This window comes from Sorex araneus, chromosome X, assembly GCF_027595985.1.
Source record: "Sorex araneus isolate mSorAra2 chromosome X, mSorAra2.pri, whole genome shotgun sequence".
In the NCBI taxonomy this organism is placed as follows: domain Eukaryota; kingdom Metazoa; phylum Chordata; class Mammalia; order Eulipotyphla; family Soricidae; genus Sorex; species Sorex araneus.
Genome location: NC_073313.1, coordinates 109,031,520 through 109,051,265, shown reverse-complemented (window position 1 = coordinate 109,051,265; position 19,746 = coordinate 109,031,520). Strand labels below are relative to the sequence as shown.

Sequence of the window (19,746 nt, the reverse complement as noted above, 5' to 3'; positions counted from 1 at the left end):
ATTCTCTGCAGTCACAATCATGCCAGCTAGCTACCGGTTGGTTTTGTGGTCTTTAACAGATTAGACAATGTCCTATACTTTATGCCCAACTTAATAATAAAGAATTATAGGATATATAGTTGTACAGAGGGAAAATAAAGATATTATGTAAAGCAAAAGTTCCTTTTTTGTTTTTAAAGGAACTACATAACTTCTTGCTGATTTCTGCTTGACTTTCATTTTAAAGAATTCCGAGACCAAAACAGAATACTTACACCTTTTGAAGGGTCAAATAGTAACTATAAGGATATATAATTTAAGTAACCCAAGTGTGCATGCATTCATTTATCCAAACGCATATTTTCTTATATTAATGTGCTAGATACTGGGTATAAAGTGATAAATGTCCAACCCTAAGTGAGATTACAGGCTTGAATTTTGAGTTCCATCTCAGTCCACCCTGATGTATCAAAATGTGTACTAAACATGAAAATAAAAATGTAACAACAAAATAAGGGTTTAACTATTGAAAAATAAAGAGTGGATAAAATGGAGCGGCAGCATTTAAGAGTGTATGTTTTTTTTTAATTGCCATTCTATTGTATCAGAAATTTAATACCATATCTATAAGAAAAGCATTCAATATTGTCCCAAAAGCCATTACTGCCTTTCTTTTCACCCCCAAGCCATCAATGCTCATATATACCATATATACACACATATATGTATATATGTATATGTGTGTATATATGTATATGTATATATGTATATGTGTGTATATATATGTATATATATATATATATATATATATAGCCAGACACAAAGAACATACAAAAAGAGATGAACAGATTTTTTTTTTGCTTTTTGGGTCACACCTGGTGATGCACAGGGGTTACTCCTGGGTCTGCACTCAGGAATCACCCCTGGTGGTACTCAGGGGACCATATGGGATGCTGGGAGTCGAACCTGGGTTGGCCACGTGCAAGGCAAACGTCCTACCCGCTGTGCTATCACTCCAGCCCCGAGATGAATAGATGAACAGAGACCAGTCACTGTATTTAGAGAGTTCACAGTTTACTGCAATGGCAGATATGTGAACCCTCTAAATTATGTGATGCAACCCAGGTAGGCACAGGATTATCTGGAAGCATGGAGTGACAAGTGACAAGGATACCTAATGTTCCCTAAAGGCTCAGAAGATATGGCACTTAAGTGGTATTTTGAAACATGTTCACTAAATCTTGAAAAGCACAGAGCTCCTGTAAGAGGCTCTTCACCAATGTATTTCCACCAACACAAATTCCAAAATACAAGGTTAAAATTCTTATCCTTGGGTTTCCTTCTGCTGATTTCAGTGAGGCTAATACTAGGTAAGAGAAAAGACCTAAGTCTCTAGTAGAAAATAACATGTACAACACTTTTAGCAAAACCTAGTAATGGACCTCATAGACAGCTAAGTACAAAGGTTAAGGTATTTGCCTAAGGTATGTTAGTGGCTACAGCCGTGACCCTGCTTCAACTACTAGCACTACATATGGTTCACTGAGCACCTCCAACTGTGGTCTCAAAGCAGAGAGCAAGATGCATCACTCAGTAACAGTGACTGTGGCTCTCCCCACCACCATCACCAAAATCCAGTAACGTCAGAAAAATAGCTCCATAGGTCTGAATACAAGATATGTATGCAGGAAGCACAGGTTTGATCCTTGGTACCTGATACCATCCCATGAGTACCAACAGGAGTAAAACCTGAGCATGAAGCCAATAGCCCCTCGGTACTGCTAGGTGTGGCCCCCAAACAAAAGCACTCCTTCATCATACAGTACAAAAGAAATCAGTATGGCTTGTCATAAAGCATCTCCTAGAACTGTAGCCAAATGTAAAACAGAATGCTATGGGAAACTGTTTTAAGAATTTATACTTAGAGGAAAAATCTTTCATGTTACTTTTAAGAATTAAGTTACATCTATAAGTTTCAGGTTTTCTTTTCAGGGCTTAACGTTTATTTAGGTCTGATACACACCCTGATGAACTGTCTTCACCTCTGGTTTATTCTGTGCTATTGAGGAAATAATTAAACCTTCAAAAATTTAGTCATTGGGGCTGGAGTGATAGCACAGCGGGAAGGGCGTTTGCCTTGCACGCGACCGACCCTGGTTCAAATCCCAGCATCCAATATGGTCCCCTGAGCAACACCAGGGGTGATTCCTGAGTACATGAGCCAGGAGTGACCCCTGTGCATTGTTGGGTGTGACCCAAAAAAAAGCAAAAAAAAATTTAGTCATTGGGAGCCGGAGCAATAGCACAGTGGGTAGGGCATTTGCCTTGCACACGGCCGACCCGGGTTCGATCCCCAGCATCCCATATGGTCCCCCAAGCACTGCCAGGAGTAATTCCTGAGTACAAAGCCAGAAGTAACCCCTGAGCATTGCTGGGTGTGACCCAAAAAGCAAAAAAGAAAATTTAGTCACTGCTTACATTTTATACAAATATATTTTGTACTTTGCTTATATCATGTAGCCAAGTAAACAAAGAATACCCTAGAGGGAGGATAGTGAAGGAAAGACAATTAAATCTTTCTAGAGGAGTGAGAGGATAGAGTAATTGAGTTTACTAGATTCTTGGGTAAGAGATGAACAGGTCATTCTGAAAGAATCTTAATGCTATAGGTGTTGGCCATGACAGTTCAGTGCAAAGATTACAACAGGCTGCTACAGAATAAGAGGAATACTCAACAGCATGAATACTATAGTTTCACAGAAGAAATATTCCTTTTGTTTTTTGGTAGGCTACACCTGCTCAGAGGTTCCTCCTGGCCCTGCACTCAGGAATTATTCCTGGTAGTGTTTGGGGAACTATAAGGAATTCTGGGGATCAAACCCGGCTGGCTTAGTGCAAGCCAAGAGCCCTACCTGTTATACTATCTTTCCAGCCTCATAAGAAATACTCTTGAGAAGAATTAGGAAGAACAAATGACCAGGCCAGGGGGAAGGTATATTTCGGGCATAATGCTATGAACGAGAAGAGATTAAAACAATATGGCCTATTAGAAATATCACATATAACTTAGAAACTACAGCAAAGAAGAGGGATAGGAGAAGTAAGATGCACAGAAATCAAATGAATAAAAAAAAGAATATCTGTATATCTTTTTATGTGGCTGGGACATTTTGAGTTGTTTTTTGTTTTTTATGCCACACCCATTGTGCTCAGGGATCATTCCTGGCTGTGCTCAGGGAACCATATAGTTACTGGGACTTGAACCTGGGTCAGCTGTGTGCAAGGCAAATGCTTTACCAGCTTTACTATCTCTCTGGCCCCTGGTTTTGATGCTTTATAGATACTATCAAGCAGTGTGATAGCTTAGAGTTTCAGATCATTCCTTTGGTGACAATGTCTAAGGTTGGAGGCTTGGGAAATTTTATTTTCCAAGGGAGTGGGGTGTTCCAAATAACAACATAAAAATAATTTAGAAACGACAACCCTAAGAAAATGAGGCAGGGAGAGTAAGTATTCAGTATGGGAATAGAAAAACAGTAGAAGTGATATTTCAATAAAAGCCTCTGTTCTAGATATTAGCTCAAGGTGGCAGGGATACTAGGACTTGAGAGATCAACAGATCAAGACACTGAATGGCAATCTGGGTAGAAATAGATTTCTATCCTGTAAGGCTCAAAGGATTGTGAGAGGTGCAATGGCTTTAAGCCTATTATTTTTTGAGGTATAATTAACATAAAGTTGTACATATTTAAGGTAATAATGTGATGGTTTAATATATATATATATATGTATATGTATTGTGACATGATTACCATGACCAAGTTCACATATTCATCAACCTAACTGTTAAATTTGTTTGGTGATAGAGTGTTGGTAAGAATATTAGGAATTAGTCTCCAGTAATTTTAAGTATAATACGGTAAAAGCTATTCTCACCATGAAGTACATTACATCTTTGCCTTACCTTTTAGTTTCAGTTTGGAATTCCAAACTGCGCCTCAGCTTGTTTTTCTGCAGTGAGTGTTAAACAACTAACATAGAATGGCGGTTTTAAATACAGTAAACCCGGTATGCTGATAAAAATATTTTCTGGGTCCCTTGTATTAGCAGCCATTGAAGTACTGGTAAGCATGTTCCCAAAAGAATAATGGCACATTATTCTAATGTTCAGGGTCAAGAAAAACGCAATAACAATTTTAAGACAGTTCATTTGCATTTTTAAACTACCAACAAACATAATAGATCTATAAATATAAACTTCTGCAAATAGAACTTGAATGAATATACAATTCTTATACAAGAGAATGTACAAAATAGAGAACAGTGACACAGTGGGTAGATCAGCAAAAACTGAACCAGACATATATCTAGGGAGATGCAAAACAAACATCTAAATATCTTGCCTTTGAGAAGTATTAACCACATAGCAAATAATTACAAGCTATAGGAAACTTTAATCCACATTGGGTAGAAATTTTGCTAGTCATAATTAATATTCTCTATTGAGACAGAAAATTTAAAACAATGCCATGATAGCAATGGTCAATAATTTTGATATAAGGAAATGGTTCAATAGGGAGCTGGGTATGTGAGTGAAGATACTAATTTGAATACTGTAAGCATAGGAGTTTGTGTAATTACCCAGAGAGAGTTTAGAATGAAAGAAGAAAATCCCTCCAGAAAATACCAACATTTATTGGCTGGAAGAGAAACCAGAAAGCCCTAATGAAGTAGAATATTGAATATAAGATGTTATGGAGACCAAGAGAAGAGTCTCTTCAGATAAGTGTGATGGTTAGGTAGCAAATGTTGCAGAGGTCAAATTCTTTCCATAGAGTTTATCTAAAGCTGATAGCCTGTAATTTTTATGTCAAAAGAGTGGTATTCAAAAAAAAAGTAGTTATCAGAAGTCTGTTGATGTATTTTAGTACTTTTAAGAAGCCCCAGATTCCAGACAAGTGTCACATGGGCAGTATGAACAGAACTACACAGCAGGCCTCAAGAAAGATCTTTCGTTTGGTGATAATGGTAACACTGTCATCATTCTTAGCCCTGTTGAGCACTTTAGGATACCACATTCAGTTCACTAGTCTGCTAAAATTTACTCATGTACAAATTCACATAAAGCATATAAACACGTGGACTACTGATGTAAATGACATTTTGGAAAAATCAGGTCACTGCCAAGGTCACAGAGCTACTATCTGGAAAAATAAAACTACATAATGCCACTACTGTTTAACTCTAAAGTCTAAGCTTTAATTATGCTTCATCAATTATACAACAGTTTCATATGTGATACATCCTGTTACTAAGTTTTTCATAGATATGAATCTTTTCTAGGCTTCAAATAAAGCGATCTGTTCCTCTATTACAGAATTTGTACCAAAGCCTAGAATGAGCAGATCCTCTACACAGAAAGTGAATGTGTTAGTATTAGAATCATGACTTCTAATTCTATCAGTATCTGGTATCTCTCCACTTCTTTTCTGCCAAATTATGTACATCATTTGCCAATCGTTTACTATAGGCCAGATACTGCGCTAAACATTTCCCATATATTGTCTTATTTCACTCTAACTACTCAATGAAGTTTGATGAGTAACAACACCCATTTTTCAGATGAGATTACTAAATCTTAAGGGTGATACTTATGGTTTCAAACATCCCTTAGGAAGTGGTCAAACCGGGATTTAACTGTTAGTCTAGCTAATCTAGCTGACTCCAGAAACAGTACTCCTAATTTCTGTTATAATGGATGGATAAAATATTTTGAAAGGCATAAAGTACCTTGAGAGGCAATATAAATGCCAGGGTCTTCTCAACTCAGCACTTCTCATGACATTTAAGCAAATTTAGCAGGTGCATGTTACCTTTCTAAAATTCAGCTCATTTTGTAAATTATATAAATTGTGCTTATGAGTCTCAGTCTATCAAGTGAAGCTCTCAAATGTAAATTTGCCAAGCTATTTCTGTAAAGCTTGGCAAATTTACATTTGAGATCTCCCGGGAGAGGTGGTAGCTAAATCTTAATTAAGTGCAACATTTCGATTAGGTCTATATTCCTGTGTTCACTATTATTCCTGTGCTTAGGTGCAGATAAACAGCCCTGTTACTTCAATCTTCTGGAAAAATAACAGTATGTCTAGGAAAAGGTTTGCTTTGGAAAGCAGTTTTCCTACTTTGTAACTTTCCACATGGTGACTGAATAAAAAAATGAATAAATAAAAATTTAAAAAAATAATTGAGATCAAGACAAATTTCAGATAGTATTTGGGAACTGATATGTTAAGAACTTAACATATCTTAATATGATACGTTAAGAAGAGTTTTTAAAAAAATATTTTGAGAGCATGTTTGAAACAAGTGCTTCAATAAAGAAATAAGCATTAAAAAAAGAAAGCAGTTTTCCTAAAATTTGACTGCTCTTCCCAACAATTCATGAAAACTCAAGGCCTCGGGAGACTTAAGATATTGAATTACACTACAAAGATACTTCCAATCCCAAACTTTTGGTCCATGAATTGATACTACCTATTACATGGTGTATTTGTCATTCCCACTGAAATAAAAATACTCTAAGGGCACATTACATGTATCTTTCACCTATTTGTAACATTTTCTAGGCCTATTACTATATGGAACCCATAGAAGACCCTCAATCTGAACTGATAAAGAAATTGGATTTCTGGGACTGAGGAAAAGAGGCACTGGATCTGTCATGACAGCAAGCTGCTGCCCAAATCCACATTTCAGTTTCTTACTTCAGTCTCACAAGTAGTTGTATTTTAGATTTGGCTGAAGAGATAGTTTAGGAGTCTAAGCAGATACTTTAGGGGTCTGTCGTGCATAATCACTAGTACCATGTATGGTTCCCCAAGCATCAGCCAGAGTGACCCCTGAGGGCAGAAATAGGAGTAAACCCTAGTACTCTTGGGTGTTCCATCTCCTAAATAAAAAATTCAAGTCCAAAATAAGATGTCATTAAAGTTCTCAATAAAATATTCAAGTCCAAAATAAGATGTCATTAAAGTTCTCAATATCAGGTGGGAAGGCGGTAAATAGTATTCCCTGTGCTATGTGAGAACTATCAAAAGGAGGTTTGAACATCAATGCTCATTTTATTAAGTGACTCCAACAGGGAAAGCCATGGACTAGGGAGGCTCCTACAAGCTGTTCTCATATTTCACACAGTTCTGCTGGGAGCCGACGTGGCACACAATTCTGGCACCAGGCTCCTGATTCACTCAGGCTACTGGCTCAATCCTGGGTTTTATGCTTTTTTCACCCTCATACAGGGAAATCTACACTCTATCTGGAGTACAGGAAATGTTCTTCAGCTTGTTTTTACCCACGTCTACTGAGAATTTTTCTGTTGACAGTAACCAGTGTCAAAACTCCAGTGGAAACTCTATGCACATGCAAAATCAAAAGAGAAATTTATTTTATAATTTAAATAGCTCATTAACATTTTCTTTCTTTTTTTAAAATACCAATTTCAGGCTGACAGGGTATTAAGTATGACCTAGCTAGATTAGAGATGAGTGCTGGAAATAGGCATTTCCGTGTGCCTTATCAGAAGACAATTCCATAATATACTTATAAAATCAGATACACATTTTTTCATAAGAAACCATTAACAATGTGTAGAAAAATATTCTTCACCATCCCTGGCCCTTGTGAGGAAAAAAATGAAGTGGCAGGTTGTCATAAACTTCCAGAAAATATATACAACATCTAAACCCAAACTTCTCTTGGATATGATTTGGTAAAGATTTTTACAGATGGTTTCTGTAAAAGGTAACTAAGGAGAAAGAATATAAAACTTGATCTGTGGGTCTGAACTGTTTCTTTTTAATCCTAGACATAAGTTTTACTCCTTTCTTTCCTGGAAAGATTTAATTCTACTGATAACCTGGCTGAGACTGACATTCTTCTCTTGGCCACTGTTGCTGAAAAAAGTGTTATTAGCAGTAGTGAAGACAGCAGTACTGGCAAATATGGAAAAAAGTGATGGTTGCTATCCCAGCTTCTGAAACTTTGGGTTGTGATCCCACTAAGGATTACATAACTATAAAATATGTAAAAATGTGAATATTTGAGAAGTGTGATTATGCCAGTGTGATACAGATGTGACAGTCTGACTATGAGATGGCATACATACATATGAGAATATAGGAGTATGAAGCTGTGACTATACATGAGAGCATGATTGTGGTGTGTGTGGCAATACATGTGAGAGTAAATAAATGTGAGATTATGAGTAGATTAGCATTCACATACAGTGTGACTATGTGTCAATGTGAATTTGTGTGTGTTCTGAATATGAGGGAACATGTATGTCAATCTGCATGTGTAATTATATCTGAGTGTGAGGATAAGGTGATGTGTCTGTCGAAAAGGCTGAGCTTGGGGCTGGAGCAATAGCACAGCGGGTAGGGCGTTTGCCTTGCACGCGGCCGACCCGGGTTCGATTCCCAGCATCCCATATGGTCCCCCGACCCCCGCCAGGAGTAATTCCTGAGTGCATGAGCCAGGAGTAACCCTGTGCATCGCCGGGTGTGACCCAAAAACCAAAAAAAAAGTCTGAGCTTATGAAAAGGAATTTGTGTACACACGTTGAATTTGATCACATGTGCCTGTTAGTCTGAGGTGAAGTGTAATTATCAGTATGGAGATATTAAGTGAATGAAGGTGAGTCAAATACTTCTGTGGGTAAGTGAGATTAGATGTTAATGTAATATGGATTGCTGAACCTAATAAGTTTCAAAAGTATGCAATTCTCAATACATGTTCCAGGTTCAATCCCCAGCACTGCACAGCCTCCTGAGCACCACACAGTAAAGCCCAGGTAGCCCCAGCAACACTGAGGAGGCTCTCCAAAAAAAGAGTAGAAATGAGTAGTACTGTGTTTATGATGTGAGCATGTGTAAATATAAGCATATGAGCATATATACACATACATGTGCTCCTGTGATGACTTATGAGTAATGAAACTACATGATTTTGAAGAGAAAATAGTGATATCAATGCAAATGTGTTGTAGTTTACAAAATCGGACAGAGAGAAACATGAAAAGGGAAGTTAACATGTGTTTAGGTGTAGTATAAATGATTATGTAGGACCTACACGGTGGAGACTATTGTCTGTGTGGATTTGAATGTCTGAGAATGGAAGAAAGAATGTGAAAGTGCACATGGATAAGAATAAGAGAGTGAGGTATATACCAAGCACATATACTAGTATAAAAATAAGATTACGTGTATGTATGTGTCAGTGTGTATCAGTACAAATATATCCAAATATTTTGATATTGTAGACATAGTTGCATGTAAAATCAGGAGGGCATGACAGATTGTCACTAAGGAAGGGTCCACTGTGAAATGCCAGTCAAGGAGGTAAATTAGTTTGAACACACAAGAGTAAGTGAGAATTGTTCTAAGTATGTGTGTATAAGAGAAAGCACAGAAGAATGCCAAAATAATGTAAGATGCTGAGAAAATTCCACATAGCATCTTTCATCACAGAACCACATTATATATGTGTCCATATATGGCTAAGTTACTTAACTCTCTCAACTCCTATCCCCTCACTGTTGTTACAATGATGATCATACATACCTTGAGCTAGTATCGTTTTTACAATCATAAAAAATTAATAATGATTAGGAAAAAATACCTACCTTGCTGAGGATCAAATAGTCTCATGTAAGAAAAATGCCTAGGATAGTTCTGACAATGATACATAGTAAATGCAAATTATTATGGTACCTTTCAATAGGAAATTTACCACAAGGGAGGAATGAGGGGAATGGGGTGGAAGAGGGGACATTGGGATAATGGTGCAGTAAAGTGGACACTCTAGGGGAAGGTGTGGTTAACTGTTACATACATGAAATGCTATCATTTATAGTATCATAGACCATTGCCCCTAAAATAAAGTTTCAAAAACAAAATTATTATGGTGTCTGTCATAGAGTATCTAGGGGAGAACCAGGGTCTTATATATTATGTTAGTTCTGTTACCTCTGTCACTCAAGGTCTGTAGAGAATCCCCTACCTGAGATGCCTAGAAAGTTAAAGACATCACTATCAGCAAGGTTATAATTTCATACTTTATATTTCTCTGAAACTCTTGAGTTTCTGCTGAAACGTTTGAGCTATCCTTCACAGCTGTCATGGCCACTGAGCGCCAGTTTTCTTTGTCCCATAAATTTAGGACAAGTTCAGTGTGAAAAGGACTCACACTTAATAGTTCTTGATTTTTTTTTTTGCTTTTTGGGTCACATCCAGCAATGCACAGGGGTCTCTCCTGGCTCTGCACTCAGCAATTACCCCTGGCGGTGCTCAGGGAACCATACGGGATGCTGGGAATCAAACCCGGGTCGGCCACAGGAAAGGCAAATGCCCTACCCGCTGTACTATCGCTCCAGCCCCCAATATTTGTTGTTTGATATTTTTGTTTAATTTTTTTCTTTTGGGGTTTTTTAAATTTTCTTTCTTTGACATGGGCAGTATGAGAGATACCTAAGTAACTGACCAAGAGATAAGTAATAAAATAAGGAGAAAGAGAGGGATACGGTAAAAACAAGTAGCTTGTCTGCATAGTGTGACAGCCTAAGGTCAGGTAAAAGAGCTGACAGAAGAAGCTATAGTGACTACTTAAAAATCAAAGGCAGAGGGGCTGGAGAGATAGCACAGCGGGTAGGGCGTTTGCCTTGCACGCGGCCAACCCGGGTTCAAATCCCAGCGTCCCATATGGTCCCCTAAGCATGACCAGGGGTAATTCCTGAGTGCAAAGCCAGGAGTAACCCCTGTGCATTGCCAGGTGTGACCCAAAAAGCAAAAAAAAAAATATCAAAGGCAGAGAAGCTGACCATGAGGAGTCATGGGAGAAGTCGGGAAAACATAGAAAAAGGCAGGCCCAAACTTAAAAAAGCTGCCAGGGGATTGCCAGGTACATATAAGGGAAAGTAGAGATCGGTGAGATCTACCCCCACCTCTAAAAAAATCCTAGGCTTGTTTACCTGACAAGATGAAAACTCCAGAAACCATGGAAAAATTATTTAAAGCAATAGTGAAGCAAAAGCCCTACCAACATTTCTCAACTTTCCAACCACAGCCCCTCTTCAGACCTTGTTTCCTTCCTGTGATTCCGCTGTCCTACTGGCTGTCCCCCAGTCTCAAGTCATGGCCCTATCCATTTGTGTGATTTTAAATGTGGCCACCCTGAAATAACCTAGAGACACAACATGGGCCTTATGTCCCCAAGTTGAGATGGAGGCTATTTGGTTAGAAAGCAGAACAAAGTTCCTAAAAGTTTTGAATTAAGCCTTCTAGGTTCAGACTCTGTGACAGATGTGGTGGGAATACACTTTGAACAACAAGGTAAAAAAAATAAGGCTATGGGGGATGGAGGAATTATAGGAACTGATTGGTGAATTTGTGGCATGTGACTGAAATGCCACTTTGACAGGAATGCAGGTGGAAAGAAAATGACAGCCTGATGAGAAGATCTGTGTAACACCAAAGCCCTTAGATGGAACTTGACGTTTGTAAAGGACATGACGATGATTGTTAGGTCATTTTTCTTATACATCATAGAATGTAGGTCAAGGTTACCATTCTTAAATTAGGGAAATATGAAGGGTAAGAGACTAAAGATGCTAAACGAGGCACACACCCCCAGCAAGGAAGGACTGAATCGATGCTGGGTAAGAGTTCTAAGCAGGATCTTGATACTGTGAGCACTGCTGGGAAGGTGGGGGTTTACCTGGATTCGGAGAACCCTAGCTCCTACCCTGGAATACATTACTCACCTCACACCTCCACGGCTGCAGGACCTCAGTACAGTTGGGTACTGACCATTGAGAAGGGGCGAGGATGCCTTCAGCTCCGAGGGACTCAGTGCTGGGCAAGTTGCAAGCACTCAGCTGCTTTCTTGGGGGAAACCTGCCAAGAGAAGCATTGTGGGGGGAGTGGGAACCACTTACTCCACCTGCTACTAATCCCTTGTCCAATCCCCAGAACATCACACACATACTAGAATGATTTTCAGAAAGTCTCGCAAGGAGACAAACAACCAGAAAGATGAGAAGTATAAATAAGCAATGAGACATAGCAACACCTGGTCTAGTCGCCATGGACAAATTGTTGGGATTAAATCAAACAATACTGATGCAAAATATTTGCATATTAATAGGTGGCATTAGAGTCAGAGTACAATAGGAAACCGAGATAATGGCAAATTTCCATGAAGACCTATCACTACTATTCTGTTTATTTCATTTCTCAACTCCAGGTCTCCATATCCATCCTCTTCTCTTTATAGAAACTTTTCAATAAGGTAATTTTGATTAAATTTCTGAGTTTCCCTTACTTACTAACATCTCACAAAGATCTCAGCCTCTTATTTTAATTGGAACTTCCCTCTGCCTGCTCCCAACACCCACCACCAGGATTTTCCCCGGTTGTTCCCAGACATGAGTGAATAAATTTTTATTGACAGTTTGCCCTATCTTCCCTACAGATTTTTCCACATGCAGCCAAAAATATAGGGTCTCTATGTTATTCTTCTTTCTACCAATTCCCATTATCACTAAAGCCTCTCAGGGACTGAAATCATATTCTTCTTTACAAGATCAAAATCTATGCAATCCTACATATCTATTACCCCTTTCCTCCATGATTCCATGATGTTTTTACTTTTAAAAGTGTATCAGTATGTAATTCCCAATAAATCAAGGCCAGCAAACATTTTGTTAGAGGGTACTGGAATTAGGATCAGTGTTCTAATGGAAAAATATCGATGCATAGATGAATAGCTAAAGATAAAAGATGAAGAGAGCAAAATTGAAGTCTCAGGTATCCAAGAAAGATCCCATGATTCACAATTCCCCCACTTTAGATAAAAAGATAAAGTCATACCCTAAGCTCTTACCTGTTGTTAACAAGACTCTAGAGCACATCTGTCCCCACCATTAGCCCTAGGTTCCCATGTGCGTTCTATATGTACACCTCAAGCAACCTTTCCAAACGCCACCCACTGTACCTGAGTGATATGTTAATTCCCACAGTATGAGCTCATCCCACAAGGAGTTTGGTGGGATAGAGGAGCATAGTAAGTCAATGCTACAATAGCCAGAAGAAGCACCTGCCCATCTTAAGGGCTCAGAGTCAGTCCCGGAAAAGAAACACTGCATCCATGATGGCAGAGAAAAGTGCCAGGATACTTATAACCAGACACCTGCACGTTTCTGAGCACGTTTTTCTCCACCTTCCCTTGGTGTTTTACAGACTCACATGCCTCCTCAAGGGCCCCAAACCCATTAGTCACATAGCAATATAGTCTCTCAGTGCATTTGCAGGTCTTGCAAGACACAGCCTAGTAGCTACGGTCCACTCATTTGCCTATAACTATAGGTGAGTTGTGTCTAGAGTGTGTTGTGAGCATATGCAAGGTCAAATGTCCTGCCCTAAACCATGATGAACCCATGACCCTTGCATGAATGTACAATGCAGCATATGTGTCATGGCAGTAAAATGTTGTGTCAAGTCTCCTATCATGTCAGCTTGTGTAATTTTATACCATGTATGTTTTTCAGTACACACATCATAAATCTATGTAATTTATCACATATATCTTGCACAAAAATGCGTCATATACATGTATTGTACATATAGCTAATAGGCGCTTCAGTGCATATATAGTGTATTCTGTGCTGGGTATATGTCATGTATCTAATCCAGATTGTCATGTCGACGCCATGCTGTGTGTCTATATTATATTGTGTGCCAATACTGCCTTGTGTCTGCACCTGCTGGAGGCAAGTTCCATGAACATATCTTATCCCTACTTGTACCATGGCCTTATGCCCTGCCATCATCTCTGTCTGGGGACTACAGCTACCACCTAATTGAAAATGGAGAGAGTGAAGTTATAGATACCACTGTCTCTACGATAGCATCCTCCCACGGCTGGTGCCTTGCTCAACATTAAAGGTACTGGGATGAAAAGTTCTTAAACTATTTATTTGCAGACCCAAAGAAGTAAATTGGGTTCCATCTCTTTCGCTCTCAGCTGCCAATATTTCAGGAAATTGTAGGTATCAAAGAACTTCCTTCAGGCAAACTGGAAGGACTAGAGTCTTTTCAGACCTTTGGAACATTAATTAGCACTGTTTGACATCTTGAGTTGGGCATGGGATTTAAGGCTGCTCAAAGGTATTCCTATTAGAGTATCACGCTAAATTGAAATGAGTCAGAAAGAGAGGGGCAGACATAGAGGGACTGCACTCATTTGTGGAGTATAGAATAACGTCTCATGAGGCTGACACCCAAGGACAGTAGATAGAAGGCCAGGAGGATTGCCCCATAGCTGGAAGCCTGCTTCATGAGTGGAGGGGAGAAGGCAGACAGAATAGAGAAGGGATCACTAAGAAAATGATGGCTGGAGGAACCAGTCGGGATGGGAGATGTGTGCTGAAAGTAGATAAAGGACCAAACTGATGACCTCTCAGTGTCTGTATTGCAAGCCATAAAGCCCAAAAGTAGAGAGTATGGAGAATATTGTCTGCCATAGAGGCAGGGGGACGGTGGGAGAGGGGGTTATACTGGGGATATTGGTGTTGGGGAATGTGCGCTGGTGGAGGGATGGGTGTTTGATCATTGTGTGATTGTAACTCAAATATGAAAGCTTGTAACTATCTCACAGTGATTCAATAAAAAAAAAAAAAAGTATTCCTATTGAAGTCACTAGAGGGCGCACATGTGCTGACAGTTAGGAATAATATACTTTAGGGCAGAGAATTATAAAAGAATTCCATCCAGCTCAGAAAGAAATGGAAAAGCAGAAGCATGGGGGGAAAAAAGTCACATACCAAGCCAGTTTCTTTCTTGATCCTCACCTCAAATCTTCATAAAGTAAAAACCACTTGGAAATACTGCCTTCACCAACCCCATGTTTATACTCTCCTAGCAGATTCTTAATTTGGCTTTCTTTTCCTTTCTTATTCCCCATTTACATAAAACAAAAATAAAAGCATACCACTGAAGAAAAAGTAGGTAGCCATTATATGTTTATTTTGTATTGTTTTTTCCCAAATAGATGGGTTTTACTAAAAGAGTATGATTTAGAAGGATAAATTGTGGTGCTACTGTACTTTGGTGTTCCTATATTAAATGTACCCACTATCAGAAAATGTAATGACTGTCTCAGAAATCCCTAATTTAATCCCATCATCTTAAGGTAAGGTAACTGAAGCCCAAATTATGTCAGAAACACAGACTGCAATTCCTTTTAACTTCCAGGGTTAACTCTACACTCTCTCCGGGTCCTCTAGTATCAAAACAGCATCCCTTTCTGATGAAGAATCCTCCCATTTTATGCAAAGTTCTGTCTCTGCTCAAAAGTGCAGGGGTCCAAGATCCATGATCTCTCTCAGTGATCTGAGGGTTCTCAGTATGCCTTTGGAATGAGTTCTCCTCAGTAGTAGGTAGTTCATTTCCATCTGGTTTTCAAGATATACATCCCAAATTTTGATCTCCACTGCAGTTTTAGCTATGGCATTTTACACCTCTTATCATATACCCTGGGTGCTAGGCCAAACTTTTTTGTATAAAACTGACAAAATGTGCAAATGACACACAATCCATTGCATTGATTAACACTTCCATTTACACTTGGCTGCGTTAATGGCTCCAGAAATCACTGTGGATGTAAATGCAAATGCCCTCTGAAGTCAAAAAAGGAGCAAAGTAGGAAGTACATGTTTGGGGAAAAGAAATGAAAACAGGCCCATGGGTTTATGTGTTCTCTCGTACCAGTAAATCATATCTTAAATTTATGGCAGTTACCTGATTGGAAACTTGGGTTCCATAACTGAAGTGGTGGACTGAGGTGATGTACTGGGTTGTAGGCCTTTCCCACCCCTTGCTGGAGAACCTCCTACTACCAAGTAGACTGGGATATCTACGTTCAGCCCTACAGAAGGGAACACTTAGATGCTGGCTAGGTGGAGAGATTTGGGCACAACAGGACAGCTGAAACTCAGGCTGCATCCCAGATGCCTAAACAGCTGTACTTACCTTCTAGGCTGTAGCTTTTGTCCTCCCTTGCCTAAAAATGGTCCTGCAGGCCGTTAGGAAGGGACGTTTTGGAGGGATTTTTTTATGGCAACAGGCAGATGTCCTATTCCTAGGGCAATACTCCAGGCCTGGCCCTGGTCCATCACCTGAAAAAGCAGTCAACCTACCTGTCTTGGTCAGATTTGGAGCTCCCTATCCTACTTTCTCCTTTCCTAGGATAAAGAGCTGGATGGTGAGGCTGCAGCTCATCCAGTTTCTTCTCCTTCTCTTGACCCAAGTTACTGGCTCCTGGGGTGGGTTACACATTTGGAATACTATTGAATCCCTGTGTATCAAGAAATCGTACCTCTAATGGACTGAGCTATAGAAGCTCAAACCACCACCATTAATTCACATTACCTTGGAAACCGGGATCTTTGTATTCCACCTGAGATGATGGCTTTTTTTTGTTCAACCCTATTCATCTGTTCTTACCTACCCACTGTATCTGATTTCTAGATATGACTTATGTTTTGGCCTTGGCCATCCTCCAGAGAGGATCTTAGTCTCTGACCACAGCAGCTGAATCTCTGATGAATGCAGCCCCCACTCCTGTCACATCAAGTTATCCCCCACTTCCTTCACTTTATCACATACTCGTTCATCTCCCCCCTGCTAGCCATCAGGAAGCCTATTTACTTTATTTACTATTTCTGACCAGAAAAGTTACAGCCTGTGGGAATGGTCAGCTAGTCAGAATGTCCTTACAGAATGTGGCTCCTTGTCTGTAAATTTATCCTAGGCAAATATCCTTTTTCTATTGGTTTCTCCTTCAAGGCCCACTTGCCTGCTTGGTCTTCTTATTATTTCTAGGTCCTTCTGGCCTATAGAATATAGGCGTAGCTTTGACTAACATACACCCCAGTCACTTCCCATTTTGCTTCTTTCCGGGTGTGTGTGGGGGAAACAGAGTATGCTATTTCCATCCAGAAAAAGGCTCTCCTCTCTTCAAGCCTAGGTACATTCATCATCCATTACCATCGTAAGCACCTTTGCATAAATTATAGGTCTCTGATTAGGTGTTGCAAGCACCAAACTGAAGATCTTCCAAATTATATCATTTTGCACATGGCTCAGTGAAAACCCGCACTAACCTTTAAACCTCGAACATCCCAGAACAGGGCCACAGTGCTGTCACCGAACAGGAATGGACCTCCTTCTGTTCCAGCACCTCAGACAGTCAGACAGTTGGCCTGGACTTGAGTCTGCAAAACCATGGAGGGAGCAAGACTAACATGGCTAAAGGCATCCCTGCTGAGAGCCACAAGGGGTTGGGGTGGGAGGTTAGATAAAGCACAGCCACCACCCCCTTGTCATGCTGCCCAGAACCAAGCCACTCACCCTTCTCTCCTGCGCTTCTAAGCACCACAGACCAGAACCCTCAAGTCCAGATTCAGGCACTGGATTCTGGAAGGTGGGACCAAAATATCAAAAGGGGCGTCTGGCGCCCTCCCTGGCGGCACCGCCCTCCCTTTCCCAGCAAACACCCCACCCCCCACCCCCAGTGCTCCAACACCCCCCCCACCCACCCCCAACCCCCACCTAAAGAGCACCTGCCAGGAAAGCAAGACTCCTAAGGAACGTGGGAGCCCTCCAAAGTGCGGCTGTCACCTGGTCTGAGCCCAGATCACAAACAGGGCAATGGCACCTAAGGGCTGAGGGGGACAGGGAGAGGGGGGGAAAAGGGCGGCCCATTAGTCTAAAAGATTCTGCCCTGAGACAAAGACAAAGGACACCTGAGGCACTTGGGATTTTTTTTTTTTGGAACCCTACAGCATCGTCCCAACTCCCCCACGGAAGATGAGCGTCACCCCGCGAAAACGGAATTCAATCAAAAAAGGAAAAAAAAAGAGGGGCTCGTAAAGGGGGGGGAAAGGAGCAGGGGGAAGGGGTGGGGAGGAGAAAGGCGCCCTGCCCAGGAGAGAGCCCGCGCCACACCCCCTCGTCTCGGGAGGTGCGGGGGTCGCCGCCCCGCGGCGGAGGGGGGGGCGGCCAGATGGTCTCGGAGTCGGGGCTGACGCAGCTCCGGGGGCGGCTGCGGCCTCCGGAGGCCGAGACGAGCCCACCCGCGCCGCCGCCGCCCGGGCCCGCGTCCCCCCCGGCCGGGGCCCGACACACCCACCCGGCCCCCGCCCACGGCCCCTGGGAAGCGCGCGGGGTCTGGGCGGCCAGCGTCGGCGGCGCCGCGGGAACGGGGTGGGGGTGGGGTGGGGTGGGGGGGCGAGCGGGCCGAAACCCTGCCCCGCGGCGCCCACCCGCCGCCCGCCTGCCCGGAGCCAGCCCGGTGTGGCCGGGCGCGGGATTTACCTGGCGCGGGTCCGGCCGCGCCGCGCAGACCTGTCTCCTCTCCCTCGGAGCGCTCGGGCCGGCCGCGCTGACGGGCGCCCCCCGCGGCCCCGCGCCCCGCCCGCGCCCCCCCGCCACCCGCCCCGGGCCCCGGGCTCGCTGCTGCGGGCCCCCGCGGCCGCCCGGCTCGAGCCCCGGAAACGCTGCAGTCCCCCCGGAGCGCCCGCGCCGCCGCTCCGCCGCCCACGGGAGCCCGCCGCGGAGGAGTCGGCGGCCCGCGAGCCCGGCCCGCGGGTGACGTCACCCGGCTCTGCACCGCGCCGCGGCCAATCAGAGGCGCCGCCCGCCGCCCCGCCCGCCCTGAGTGGGCTGCCGGGGACCAATCTTTTGTTTCCAGGCAGGAAGGTCGGGGAGGGGGAGGGGGCTCGCCGAGGGGAGGGAACGAGGGCTGGGGAGGGGGACTGGAAAGTTCTACGCCCGCAGGCTTGGAATGGGGGGGGGGATCGGGCCAGAGACACACCTGGCTCTCTAGCTGACAGGGAAGAGGAGCCGAGTTTCATTTATTTTTTAACTACCCCTCCCCTCCCCCCAAAATAAACCAGCCCTGAGGTATCAGCTGAATTTTCAGGTGAGGATAATTTTTGGGCAACGACATGGGCTCTAGGTAGCAGGGGAGAACTGACTGGGATGGGAGACCCTAAACTGCTAGGCCAACCAGTTACACTTGTCAAAGACAGTCAACTCAGAGAGGCAGAGAAGGTACTGGGATTCGAAGAAATGACACTTGTAGATAAAAAACGACTGCTTTTCTGTATGGGTAACACGTTTCAGGTAACAAAGAGCATCACACTCAATGAATCTATTATATAAACACGTGTGTATATGTAGATATATACACATGCACAACATTATACACCTATACCTATATAATAGGTAAATACACATATATATAAGTATTCATTATATATATATACATATATATATAAACTTTCCCTGGGCTGGAGTGATAACACAGCGGTTGGGTGTTCGCCTTTCACCCAGCCAACCGGAGCTCGATTCCTCCGCCCCTCTCGGAGAGCCCGGCAAGCTACCGGGAGTATGGAGCCTGCGTGGCAGAGCCTGGCAAGCTACCCGTGTGTATTGGATATGCCAAAAACAGTAACAATAAGTCTCTCAATGAGAGACATTACTGGTGCCCGCTCAAACAAATCGATGAGCAATAGGATGACAGTGACAGTGACAGTGAAACTTTCCTTGGGCTGGAGCGATAGCACAGCGGGTAGGGTGTTTGCCTTGCACACAGCCGACCTGTGTTCAATTCCTCCGCCCTCTCTGGGAGCCTGGCAAACTACCGAGA

The 19,746-nt window shown here is 42.3% G+C and overlaps 1 protein-coding gene across 8 annotated transcripts in view; it reads right to left on the bottom strand.

The window, feature by feature from the left end:
* Positions 1–19,746, bottom strand: part of PAK3 (p21 (RAC1) activated kinase 3) — a 341,434-nt gene that overhangs the window by 122,285 nt on the left and 199,403 nt on the right. For 4 of the 8 annotated variants that reach the window (XM_055122432.1, XM_055122437.1, XM_055122438.1 and 1 more), the window contains exons 1-5: positions 18,411–18,528; positions 17,657–17,758; positions 17,445–17,510; positions 17,198–17,308; positions 11,798–11,930 (exon numbers count right to left, since the gene is read on the bottom strand). The exons of 1 other annotated variant lie outside the window; for it this stretch is intronic. The gene's annotated coding sequence lies outside the window, so the exon portion shown is untranslated. Of the gene's footprint in view, positions 1–11,797; positions 11,931–17,197; positions 17,309–17,444; positions 17,511–17,645; positions 17,759–18,410; positions 18,532–19,746 lie in introns of those variants that run through there. 3 more of the 8 variants (XM_055122434.1, XM_055122433.1, XM_055122435.1) reach the window with 3 other exon arrangements.